A 12,677-nucleotide genomic window follows, 5' to 3' on the forward strand; every position below is an offset into this window, starting at 1 on the left:
GTAGGGCATTGAGGATTGCAGCAGAACAGCGGGATCCAGGCAAATAAATCCATAATTCCATGAAAGTGATGTCACACGTAGGTATTCATAAAGAAAGTTTTTGGCGCATTTATATAAATCAAAGTATTGAGTACAGGAGTTGGGATGTTATGTTGAAGTTGTATAGAACGTCAATGAAGCCTAATTTGGAGTATTATGTGCAGTTCTGGTTACCTGCCTACAGGAAAGGATATAAAGGGCACAGATAAAATTATTAAGGATGTTGCAAGAACTCGGGCACTGGTGTAACAGGAAAAATTTGCATAGGTTAGAACTTTATTCCCTAGATCATAAGAGAATGAGTGGACGTTTGATAGAAGTATGCTAAATTGAGGGATATAGATAGGTTATATGTAAGCAGGATTTTTCCATTGTAGTTAGATGAGACTAGAAATAAAGGTCATGGATTAAAAGTGAAATGTGAAATGCATAAGGGGAACATGAGGGGGATCTTCTTCACTCAGGGTGGCAAGAGTGTGGAATGATTTGCCAGTAGAAGTGAAGGATTTGCAAAAGTTAAGAGACATTTGGATAGATACATGGATGGGAGGGGTATGGAGGAGTATTGTCCAGCTGTAGGTCAATGGAACGAGACAGATGACTCGTTTGTCATGGACTAGTTGGACCAAAAGCTTTTCTTCTGTGCTGTAGTGTTCTATGACGCCAGGTCAGATGGGAATGGCCAGACTAGTTTAAGCTGACAGGAAGGTGACAGTAACTCAAATAACCACATGTTACAACAGTGGTGTGCAGAAGAGTACCTCTGAACACACACCATGTCGAAACTTGAAGTGGATGGGCTAGAGCAGCAGAAACCCACAAACATACAGGAGACACCTAATAATGTGGCCACTGAGTGTACTTGGGATCGTATTCTTCTCAGATGCTTGCTTAATATTGTGGATGGGATGTATTTATCTGATAGTCTAATCAAATTCAATCATGTTAATAAGTTCATGCTACACTTTGGTAGAATGAATCCAAATCAAAACTGAATAATTTCTTATACTGTAAAAATATTCATGAGAAGGAATAATTTCTTCCTTGTACAAATGTGATGAAAGATTGCAGTTGACGTTTTTTTGCCATCAAACATTTATTGATGGCCTTTGTAGTTCCTCCTTACTTACTTTCTGAGAAGTCCTGTATATCCAAACTGAATTCTAATGATGAGGGTCAATGCTTACGAATTTAGTAGTAGGAGGATCAATTCTTATGAATTTAATAATTTATAATTAAGTTGTTGATTGAAAAATATTGAAAGATGTGCTTGTGATTGCATTATTACATTGCGGCTAACATATACTTCAGAGTATGGGAGGAGGTGATTCAATATATCGTGGCTGTGCTCGTTTTTGAAAGAGCAATCAATTTATCCCACTCCCAAATTCTTTGTCCCTGGTTTCTATTTTGAGTATATTTTCAATTCCCTTCTGAAAACTACTATTGAATTTACTTCCACCTTCATTTCAGGCAGTGCATTACAGCATTAAACAAATCCTTTTTCGTCTCATGCTGTTGGGTCAATTCTTTAAAAGTTGTCTCCTTTGGTACAGGCCCACTTGCCAGTGGAAACTGCTTCTTACTTGCTGCATGATTGCCCATATGTATGAAAGCACCATTTTGAAACCTTTTGTTCCAAGGAAACATTATCAACTTACCTGGAAAATGATTGTTGGCTGATAATACTCCATGTGGCATAATACATGAAGGTTGTCCTCAACAGCTTCAACAATGTTTAGTGAAGTGTTCAAGCACTTCCATAAAAAGTCTCCTTCACTGCTTGCTGGCCTTGATTCCCTATGGTCAGTCTTTAATCTCTGCAGGTTAGCTTCAGACCAGAGAAACATCTATTGGGTCAAGTGTAAATATACTCATGCAGCAATGGTAATTGAATTCAAATTCTATGTTTGGATTTATGCAGGGGAATAGAAAGCAAATGTACAATTTAAATCCCTTTTATAGTGTTAGTCCAGTGACCCACGATTTTATATCTTCCATAGGAGCACATAACTATTGCTGCCAATTTCTCCCTTTTTCATAGAGAGATGCCAATAATTTTCATATCACATTGTAGACATTAACTTTGACTGCTAATTTACTGTCATAAACAATAGTCAAAGCGACTAAGCTTGAATTTGAGTAAGCATGTGTAAAGGCTGGATTCAGTATCTACTGTTTGTCATGAAACCTGAAATATTATTGTAGAATCATTAACTCTATACCAGTTGTCTTTTGCACATTTTGCTGTTTGGTCAGTCTCTGTTTATGTATAGTTTTTCATAAATTCAATTGTACTTTTTTACTTTTCCTATAAATGCCTACAAGAAAATGTAGTTTACAATATTCTATCATAACATATGTTACCATATACTACGATAAGATTTATTTTGAGGTCCATTCATTATTTTTATTAAAAATTCATTTGAACTCTGATTTGATTCCTGGTGCCAAATTTTCTGAAACACCAGTTGCTGGTTACTTTTGAAGTTGATCCTAAAAACAAAAAAAAACAGAAAAAGAAGTTGATCCTATTGAAACACCAAGACCTACAGGGCTTAGATATTATCACTGGGTGCCGAAGAGTATCTTTGTGCATATGTGTTGCATGTGAATCTGAACTGAAATTTTGATAGATAGTAATTGAGGAGTATTGTACCTCAGTGGAAATATCAGCAAAGTTAAGCACAATCCCACCAATCTTTTTGCACCTGATCAGTTGAAGAAGGCAAGGAAGGTGGTTTGTCATAAGCACAGAGATTCTGCAGATGCTGGAAATCCAAAGCAACATACACAAAATGCTGGAGGAACTCAGCATCCATGGAAATGTACAAACGGTCAATGTTTCGGGCAGAAACCCTTCAAAAACAGCTTTTGAGCTTTTTGACTTCCAGTGCCCATCAGCACACTTCAAGCTTCTGAGATCAGAAAGATTGCTGATCGTTTTGTTTATCCTGATTTCTGTTCACCTTAATATATTGCTGAGATGACAGACTTGGGGCAAGGTGGCACTAAACTCTTTAAAAACATTTCTTGGTATTTAATTGCTATTTCTCTTTTCTGCATTGTCTCAGAATGACCCAGAGAACCTGCTTGTTTCAGGGGTCTCGGAAGCAGAAGACTCCTGTTGTTGAGCAGTTGAGTTGTACTGTCTCCAGTTGGTGCTAACTGGATCACTAGTAGCAGATGCCATTCATCAACAGCGGGGCCGATAGATTGGAGCTCCACAGGATTTCAGTGCAACAATGGAGGAATGGCATCTAGTAAAAGCAGAAATTCAGCATCAGAGTAATTGACTGGGACTATCTCTGAGCTGCTAAAATGCCCCACACCGCAGGTTAAGTGTAGGCAATTAAAGCTATAATGAGTGGCAGTAATTGGGGAAGAGTCAGGTAACAAGGATCAACTTGATTCATCATATACATTAACATGTGTTAGGAATTTGCTGCGCTGTGTTGGTCAGGGTGTGACGTGAAACAAAAATTAACAAAAAAGGCTCTGCAGAGGATGTACTGCTTGTAGCAGTTAGTAAAATTCCATAACCCCCCGGAACATGCAGGTGCAATTCTACACTGCCATCACTGAAAGCATCCTCACATCAGACATTACTGTCTGGTTTGGTGCAACATTTTCTCACAATATATGAAAGCTACAGTGAACCATCAGGTCAGCAGCTGATTAAATGCCAGGGACAAATTCAAGAAAAGCAAAACTCTCTCAGGTCTACAAACGCTAGAAAATGTCCCACCTAGTAGTATGTGTTTTCTTCTGAGGTTAAGGCTAATATATGGTTTTGATGGTTAATGGAAAATGTTAAGCTGCACTCAATTATTTTCTCCAATGAACTTGAGTTGTTACCACTGAAGGTCAAAATAGGAATGTAATTTCCAAGCATCAACATCTTTCATCTTAATATAAAGAATTTATAGAAAGGAAATTGTAGTTCAAATCTGAAGTTTTTTTTCCCAAAGATTTCAAAATTGCTGCTGTAACCAAGGGGTGAAATCTTCATTTCCTTGTAAAAATGTAGTTATATAGTGTTACAATACGTTTTCATTAAATTATCATAAATAATGGAAATAGATTTTTGCTGCCCATTTCTTACTTGATTTTGAATTTCAACAGATCGATCCAGAAAGACCATTTTCAGACAAAGCAGTGCCATTTGAGCCAACAATCTCTTTGTGATATGCTGAGAGATCCACAGTGGTAAGCTTGGATATTTCTGTCTAATTATTTGTCCTTAGGTTCTACTATATATTCCTATTAAAATAATTGATAGAGCAGTTGGCTAAAGGATACCCTTGAATGGATTGGGATGGGGTACCACTAAATTTACAATTATTTTTATTTGCTTCAGAGATATAACAGTCGTTTTTATTCGGAAAGGCCATGAGATATTCAGCCCATCATATTCACTCTGCTTTTGATTATGGCTGATTTATTATCCCTGTCTAACCCATTCTCTTGCCTTCTCCCCATAACCTTTCACACCCTTACGAATCAAGAACTGATCAACATCCGCTTTCAATATACTCACTGATTTGGTCTCCACAGCCATCTGTAGCACAGATTCACCACTCTTTATTTAAGAAATTTCTCCTCATCTCAGTACTAAAGGAACACCGATTTCCTCTGAGCTGGTGTTTTTTGGTCCTATTTTCCCCACTACCGGAAATATCTTCTCCAACTCCACTGAATCCAGGATTTTTCAATATTTTGTAGGTTTCAATGAGATGCTCCATCACCCTTCTAAATTCCAATGAGTACAGGTCCAGAACCATCAAATGTTCTTATTGTGTTTATCTTTTCATTCTGGCGATCATCCTCATAAAACTCTTCTGGACCCTTTCCAATGCCAGCTTATTCTACAGACATGAGGTCTAAAACTGCCCACAATACTCCAAATGTGGTCTGACCAATAAATTCTCAACATGACATCCTTGTTTTTACATTCTATTTCTCCTGAAATGAAGGCTAACATTGCATTTGCGTTCTTTACTGCCAGTTCAACATGCAAGTTAACCTTTGGGGAACCCTACACCAGGATTGCCTCATCCCTTTGCACCTCCAATTTCTGAATTTGCTCCTTGTTTAGAAAATAGTTGCATCTGAACTCCTTTTACCAAAGTGCATGAATATATACTTCCATATGTTGTGTTTCATTTCCCACGTTTTTGCCCAATCTCTTAACCCGTCCAAGTCCTTCTCCAGACTCCCTGCTAATTCAACAATACTTGCCCCTCCACCTAGCTTTCTGTCATCCACAAATTTGGCCACAATGCCAGGAATTACATCAAACATATCATTAGTATGTAATATATAAAAGCAGACCAAAGACTGACCCCTGCTGAATATCACTAGATATCGACAATCAACCGGAAAAGCCCCTTTTATTTACCTTCTGCCAGTCAGCCAGTCTTCTATCCATGGAACTGCTAGTTTAGCAGCCTCTTTGAAATGCACACCAATATGTGTAAATGTTGCGAGATGGATGGAATGTTCCATGGCCTCAAATGGAATGTGAAAGCAAATAGAATGAATGAAGAGTTTGCTTGGAATGCAGTCAGTGAATAAATAGGATATACTGGGTATGGGCATTATTCCTGGATTGAAATTCAATTTTAGATGTTGTTTGCAATTATTGAATTATTTCATCACCTTCAGAATTGTAAAACCATCTAGCCTTGAATAGAAGATGGGTGAGAATCGAAAATGGTTCACTGGATAATAACGTGAAGATGTGACCATTTGTCATTGTTCAATATATCTGTTAATAACAAAGTATATTCCTGCACTGTAATCAAAGTCTTCAAATTATCAGCAGAGATGTGCAGTGTTTGTTGCATTATACAATGTGTAGCTTATTGTGTTAATATGCCTGTGTTTGTGGTTGTTTCATCTGATTAGTGACTTTTTATGATAGAATGTATATAAGCCAAAATTGATTTGATCTGAAAGTACAGTTTATGTTCAATTGAATTTATAATAAACCAGTGGAAACATTAAATATAATGTTCTGACAGTGTGTGAAATATCAGAAAGCTTGGGGTTTAAGGCTCTTTTCTGCAATTTCATTTCCACTATCGAAGTTGGAGACCAGGTGTTTGAATTGCTTCTGTTCTCAGTCACAATGTTTGCACTTTACAGCTATTTTTAGCAATGATAACCTTTTAAAATATAACATGTCTATTAATGGAAATAAGATCTGCATCAATTTTGGCTTTGTTTATCCCCCAATGACTTCTCATAGCTTATAACCAGAAGCGTTTGCAGTACCAGTTTTTACCCACCAGATGTGACTAGAGTACTTTGCAAATAACATAACATAGAATTTATAACATCTGCGAAGGACCTCTGGAGAAAGTAGAACAGAACAATGTTACATTGTTATCTGGCTGCAAGATTCCGTCGTTCAATTTTCATCAGCCGCTGAGGTCCCAGAGAAGATGTCACTTTGTAAATGGGATTTTGACAATCTTTGAGCTTCAATAATAACATTCACTAAAATCTTTCTGGAAATAATAGCCAGCGGATCCCCAATCATATTGTTTTTTTTCTTTAAGTTTAGGTCAGTCGAGATGTTGATTCGAGCAGGCAATATCTACCAGATGTGCCAAGAGAGAGAAAAAAAGTATGAAGTATAAGATGTTGTAGGAAAGGCATGGGCATTAAGGGGAAATAAGTTGATCTTTCTGTGAAATATTGGGCTTGGTGTGTGAAAGAACAGGAGATGTGTTGAAAAGGCATCGGGATTGAGGTATAACAATGAAATATACCACTCCTGCCAGTATGTCCAAGTAGCTCGGCAAAGTGTTTTGTCAGTAGTATTTGCTCCATCCTAGCAGCTCTGTAAACGTTTTAAAGATTGGATCAAATATCAAGTTTAAAGTACTGGATAATACTGAATACTGAAAAATGATAATTCCACAATTTTCACAGACTTATTGCCTTTATGTATTTAAAAGCGGAACAAAAAGAAACCATGCATATCTTGAATGTTTCCACTGAAGACTCAGGCTACTAAATGATTGGACAACTGAATACATAGACACCTATTCTCATGTCAAACAATACTTGAGTAAAAATTGAGATCCCTCTCTTAATTACTTATGACCACTTCTACTTGTTTTCCATCAATGGAGTCAGAATGACATCTCTTGCGCAATGGTTTGATTCAGTTAAGAAATCTCTGATGCTCTGTGGACTTGCAAGAGACTATAAATGCTGGAATCTGCAGCAAAAGAAGATCCAGCTGAGGACTCATCAAATTAATATTGGAGGATAGGATTTCAACCCAAAACATCAACAATTCCTTCACTCCAACAGATGCTCCTTAACCCACTGAGTTATTCCAGAAAATTGTCTGATGCTGTGGTATTCATAGAAGAGCAAAAAAAAAGTGTATTTCCTACCTAGGTTCAAATTTTGCTGTGTGTGGTCCAAGATCCACATTTACCTGCAGAATGCCCATTTTCCTAGTTCAGATCTGCGAGGGAAAGCTTGATGGCTGAGACTGCTTTGGGCCTGATTGGCGAGGTTTTGAATGATGTAATCAAATCACATGTTATGGGGCGAAGATAGTCACGAAAGGCGACCCTGAAGGTGCCGAGAAAACTTCCGACAGAGGGCAAAGCCTTATATCAAAATTGTCACATTTTAGAACTCTTCTAAATGTTATCTTCAATCAAAAACCTTGGAAGAATATCCAAATGAATAAATAAGTAAACAAAGTAAAATTAATGTTTGTTTTATTATAAATAAAAATAAGCAAACAGTTCCAAATATTTCAGTGCATTTTACACTGAGAATAAATTTACTTTTACTTTTGTGAGTCACATATACTAAGTGCTGAAGGAACTCAGCAAGTCAGGCAGCATCTATAGAGGGGAATAAGCATTTGATGTTTCAGGCCGAGACCCTTCATTTGTGAAACCCCTATTCAAGCTGATGGCCTCGGAGACTGTAGCAGCTCTCAGCTATTGCAGTACTCAAAAAATTCTTCAGCTTGGTACTTCCATACAGAGTCAAGTTATGGACTGTACTAAAAGGTTTGCTAATACTAATCTGTCAACAAATTTGGGACTGGCTGTTCAGACTCATGTGCTCCAAGGTCTCAAACTTGCGAGTGATTTATGTGGGTAAGTACAGCACTTCATCACGGAACTATCATCATTTCACTACGAGATTTGGCCAGTAAGAGGCACAATGTGAAGAAATTAAGTTTAACGTTGTTTGAAATTACACAAATTCTCCTGGAAGAAAATTCCACTGGAACGTGGGAGGTGAAAAGACCGTTTTGGTCCACTTAATTAGCTGCCAGAATTCCAATAAAAATACATAGTTTACTTGAATACATAGCTTCCACTTAATATAATGGATGTCATTAACCTCAATTGCCTCTTTTGCCAGTCTGTTCCAGATATTCAGATCTTTTAATGCCTCCTCATCGCCGTTCTCCAATCACATTTTCTCATAGATTCAGTTTGTTAATACCCATGAGGAGTCTATATACTTCATTAAGATCCTTTCTCCACAAGTCCATTCTTTATGTACAAGGAACCATTATGTTATTCTCCTGTGAACAGCCAAGGTGAGCTTTATTCTTACTGTCCCAGCCGCCTGCAGTGTGTGGGTTTTATAATGTTGCTTCTAAAGTAAATCTACACTTCAGCACAAGACAGTGGTTCCAAGAGGAGTACTTTTTAAATGTTTGTGATTATGCAGTTTACAAGTTGTTTCAGATCGACAAATTGGATGATAAAATTTTCAACCATAAGAAAGAAATATTTTACAAAAATTTTATTTTGTACTGTGTTTGAGGCACTATTTTTGCTTAACTGAGAAAACCTGTTTGTTGCGTATTCACTGGTTATAAAAAGACTCAACAGATTAACATATTAAATGGGCAGCTGCTATGTGCTTGTTTGCTTTGACATATAAATTAATCTGGATTTTAATGTACAATAAAACTTTATTGGTGAGTAATTAAGTTAGATCATGTAGATTGGTTCTAAAGGATGTTGCTAAGATGCTGCCACACAGAGACTGCAAAGATGGAGGTCCTTACAGAGGTGTTTTCACAGCAGTGTGCAAGCCTGCTGCTGGGATGTGCAGTATTTTTAATTTCTCTTTCACATATAAGTCACAAATTAACAAGAGAGTTTCATCTGCATTTTGCATGATTCCAAGCTCCTGTTGCTGTATTTTCAACATTATCTGCTGAGACCATTTATATTTGAGAATGCAACATTAATAATATGGAGTGTCTGAAGATGAGTTCTGACTAATAACACTCAGGGTACATGAGCGATATTGTACTTGGGCTTCATTTAGTGGAATTTGTGAATCATTTATGGACCTTTTAAGTGTGTGTTTAGTCACGCAACCATTTGCAAAGGTCCAAGATTATTAAATTTCAGTTCATTATGAAACTGTGTATCAGTGCTACCCTGGGTGCAATTATGAGGAGGTTTTTGCAAAATGAGCCGTAATATTTTCAGCTTAAAAAAGTTGCTGAACTGGGGCAATGTCCCACAAAGGGCTAAACAAGACAACAGTCTTAACCCCTTCCCGTGCGAGTCCTCTGCTCCCGAGATTGAATTTAGCCTGCTTCAATGCATCATCTTGAGATGGTAAACATTATTTGACCATTCTCCAAAACAGCATGTCTACGCCTGGGCAGAGAGTAATGAGAATGAGGTCATACAGTTAAAAGAAAAATCGCCAACAAGGTAAATGAAGCTCAGAATTGACCAATGCCAAACACATTGGAAAGCTGCTCTAGTGAAGTCTCGATGCCTTGCACTTAAGTCAACTCCTTCCACCCAAACGAGACAATATAAGATTTAAGTAAGGGGAGAATTGAAATTGTGACTTAGATGGAGGTTTTCATAAAATGGATATTGACTGTATACCTTCAGGTGGTTGGGTGACAGATTTAGATGTGATTTTTACTGACAGGATTTTATCCCTTTTTGTGCATGTATTATAAGTAGGAGACCAGCAATGTTAAATGCACTCTGTTACTCTAAAACAACATGTCACATTCACCGATGTCCACGTCCACTACCTCCAAGCCACAGAACAATGAATAATTACATTACAGTATGCCACAAAAACTCTGCCTAGCAGTTTAAAAATGAAGGTTGAAAAATACTACAAATACATTGCCTAGAAATGTGTCCTTGGTCACTAGAATGAAACACAATGTATTTATCCAAAGTGAAGTTCCAACTATTATATGTATATGTGCAGGTGAATATTTTTCTTATTCAGAATGATTTTTTGATGCCCTTGGATAATATAGTTTAATTGCATTTGCACAGTACTTCTTTGAAGCCTAGTTAAGACTTAATCAGGGTGCGAAAACTGCCATATAAATATAGTTTAATTTTTACATTGCTTTTTTCTTAACTTCATTAATTGCCTATATCAGAATCAGGTTTATTATCACCGGCATGTGTCGTGAAATTCGTTAACTTAGCAGCAGCAGTTCAATGCAATTCATAACATAGAAGAAAAAAAATAATAAATAAGTAAATCAATTACATTATGCGTATATTGAATACTGGTAGATTAAAAATCATGCAAAAAACAAATAATATATATTAAAAAAGTAAGGTAGAGTTCAAGGGATCAATGTCAATTAGGAATCGGATGGCAGCAGAGAAGAAGCTGTTTCTGAATCACTGAGTGTGTGCCTTCAGGCTTCTGTACCTCCTATCTGATGGTAACAGTGAGAAAAGGGCATGCCCTGGGTGCTGGAGGTCCTTGATGATGGACTCTACCTTTCTGAGACACCACTCCTTGATGTCCTGGGTACTTTGAAGACTAGTACCCATGATGGATCCGACTAACCCTCTGCAGCTTCTTCCGGTCCTGTGTAGTAGCCCCACCCCCTCCCCCATACCATTCAGTGATGCAGCCAGTCAGAATGCTCTCCACAGTACATCTATAGAAGAAACCCCTTAGAAGATGGAAGTGATTCACATTGAACTGCTGTAATCCTTATGATGAATGCCATCCCGCAGTGCTTTGGAGATGGTGCAAGCATTAGAATTCTCATGGACTTAAAATCCTTGTCTTTCTTGGAGACAGAGGCTACAGGTATGGCAAACACTGTCAGAGTAGCTAAGGCAAGGAACTGCAATGCTTTGACTGTGTGTACTGTACCCACACTGCATTGGTGTTTGAAAGAATGGATGTCTAGAGTTAGATATGGGACACCAATCAAGCAGACATTTTTGGCATGATGGTTTTGAGCTTGAGAGTTGTGGTGCAGTAAACTGTGAAAAATATTGTCTAGAGTTACAGAGAATCAAGGTCAACTGTGAAAGTGGGCAAAGGAATGGTGGATGGAATTTAACTTGACAAGTGTGAAGTGATGCATTCTAGGAATTTAGACCAGGGTAGGACGTGAACAATGAATTGCAAAGCAATGGGGAGTGGTGACCAGCTAGGTTTCTGTTCATTGGTGACCAGCTAGGTTTCTGTTCATTGGTGACCTAAGGATGTTGATGGACATAATAATGCCATTGAACAGTGAATGGCTTGTTCACTGTCTTGTGTTGGAGATTATCATTGTGGCATGAACATTACTTGCACCTGTCAGGCAATTGCCACCATGTTTAAAGCAATGTTAGCAACCGTTTTGAGAGGACTAGGATATAAAAACAAGGATGTAATCCTGAGGCTTTACAAGGCACTGGTGAGGCCTCATGTGGAGTATTGTGAGCAGTTTTGGGCTCCTTATCTAAGAAAGGATGTGCTGACATCAGAGGAAGTTCACAAAAATGACTGGGAATGAAAGGGTTATTGTATGAGGAGTGTTTGATGGCTCTGGGCATGCACTTGCTGGAAATTAGAAGCATAACAATGATATAATTGAAACCTATTGAATGTTGAAAGGCCTAGTCAGAGCGGTTGTGGATAAGTTGTCTCCAAAATGGAAGAGTCTAGGGCCAGAGAGTATAGCCTCAGAACAGAGAGATGTTCATTTAGAATAAATGTGAGGAATTTCTTGCAACAGTGGATGGTGAATCTGTGGAATTCATTGCCATAGAGGGCTGTGCAGACCAAGTTACTGGATATGCAGTACTGTGCAAAAGTTTTAGGCACCCTACCAATATACTACATATGTGCCTAAAACTTTTACATAGTACTGTATTTGTCAACATGGAGCGGAGAGTGGTTTTGTAAATCTAGCGGGAGTAAAGGATGCTCAGAATGGCAAGGGTAGGGTGTGGTGGCAGAGGAGTGCCAGGAGTGATGGGTGGTATGAGTGCAGACACACCCATCCTGAGACACCAAGCAAGATCACTAGGTGTATTTAAGCAGACGTTGATAGGTTCTTAGTCAGTCAGAGTATGAAAAATTATGGGGAGAAGGCAGGAGATTGGGGATGAGAGGGAAAATGGATCTGCCAGGATGAAGTGCTGGAACAGATATGATGGGCCCCATGGCCCATTTCTACTCCTATCTCTTATGGTCTTGCTTGTACAAGCCTTGCTGCACACACACTGATTATTCATTTGCCAAGATTTGCTTGAGTGAAATTAAACATTGAGCAATCAACAGTGGACATTCCCAGTTCTGTCCTAAGTATGGAACAAAGATGAATTTGCTGAAATGGATTT

At 38.0% G+C, this 12,677-nt stretch overlaps 1 protein-coding gene across 1 annotated transcript in view; it reads left to right on the forward strand.

Annotated features, from left to right (window-relative positions):
• The window catches only part of LOC134349198 (teneurin-2-like), a 3,136,038-nt gene that overhangs the window by 760,223 nt on the left and 2,363,138 nt on the right, over positions 1–12,677 (forward strand). The window contains exon 7 of the mRNA XM_063053178.1: positions 4,165–4,248. The gene's annotated coding sequence lies outside the window, so the exon portion shown is untranslated. The remainder of the gene's footprint in view (positions 1–4,164; positions 4,249–12,677) is intronic.

This window comes from Mobula hypostoma, chromosome 7, assembly GCF_963921235.1.
Source record: "Mobula hypostoma chromosome 7, sMobHyp1.1, whole genome shotgun sequence".
Lineage (NCBI taxonomy): Eukaryota > Metazoa > Chordata > Chondrichthyes > Myliobatiformes > Myliobatidae > Mobula > Mobula hypostoma.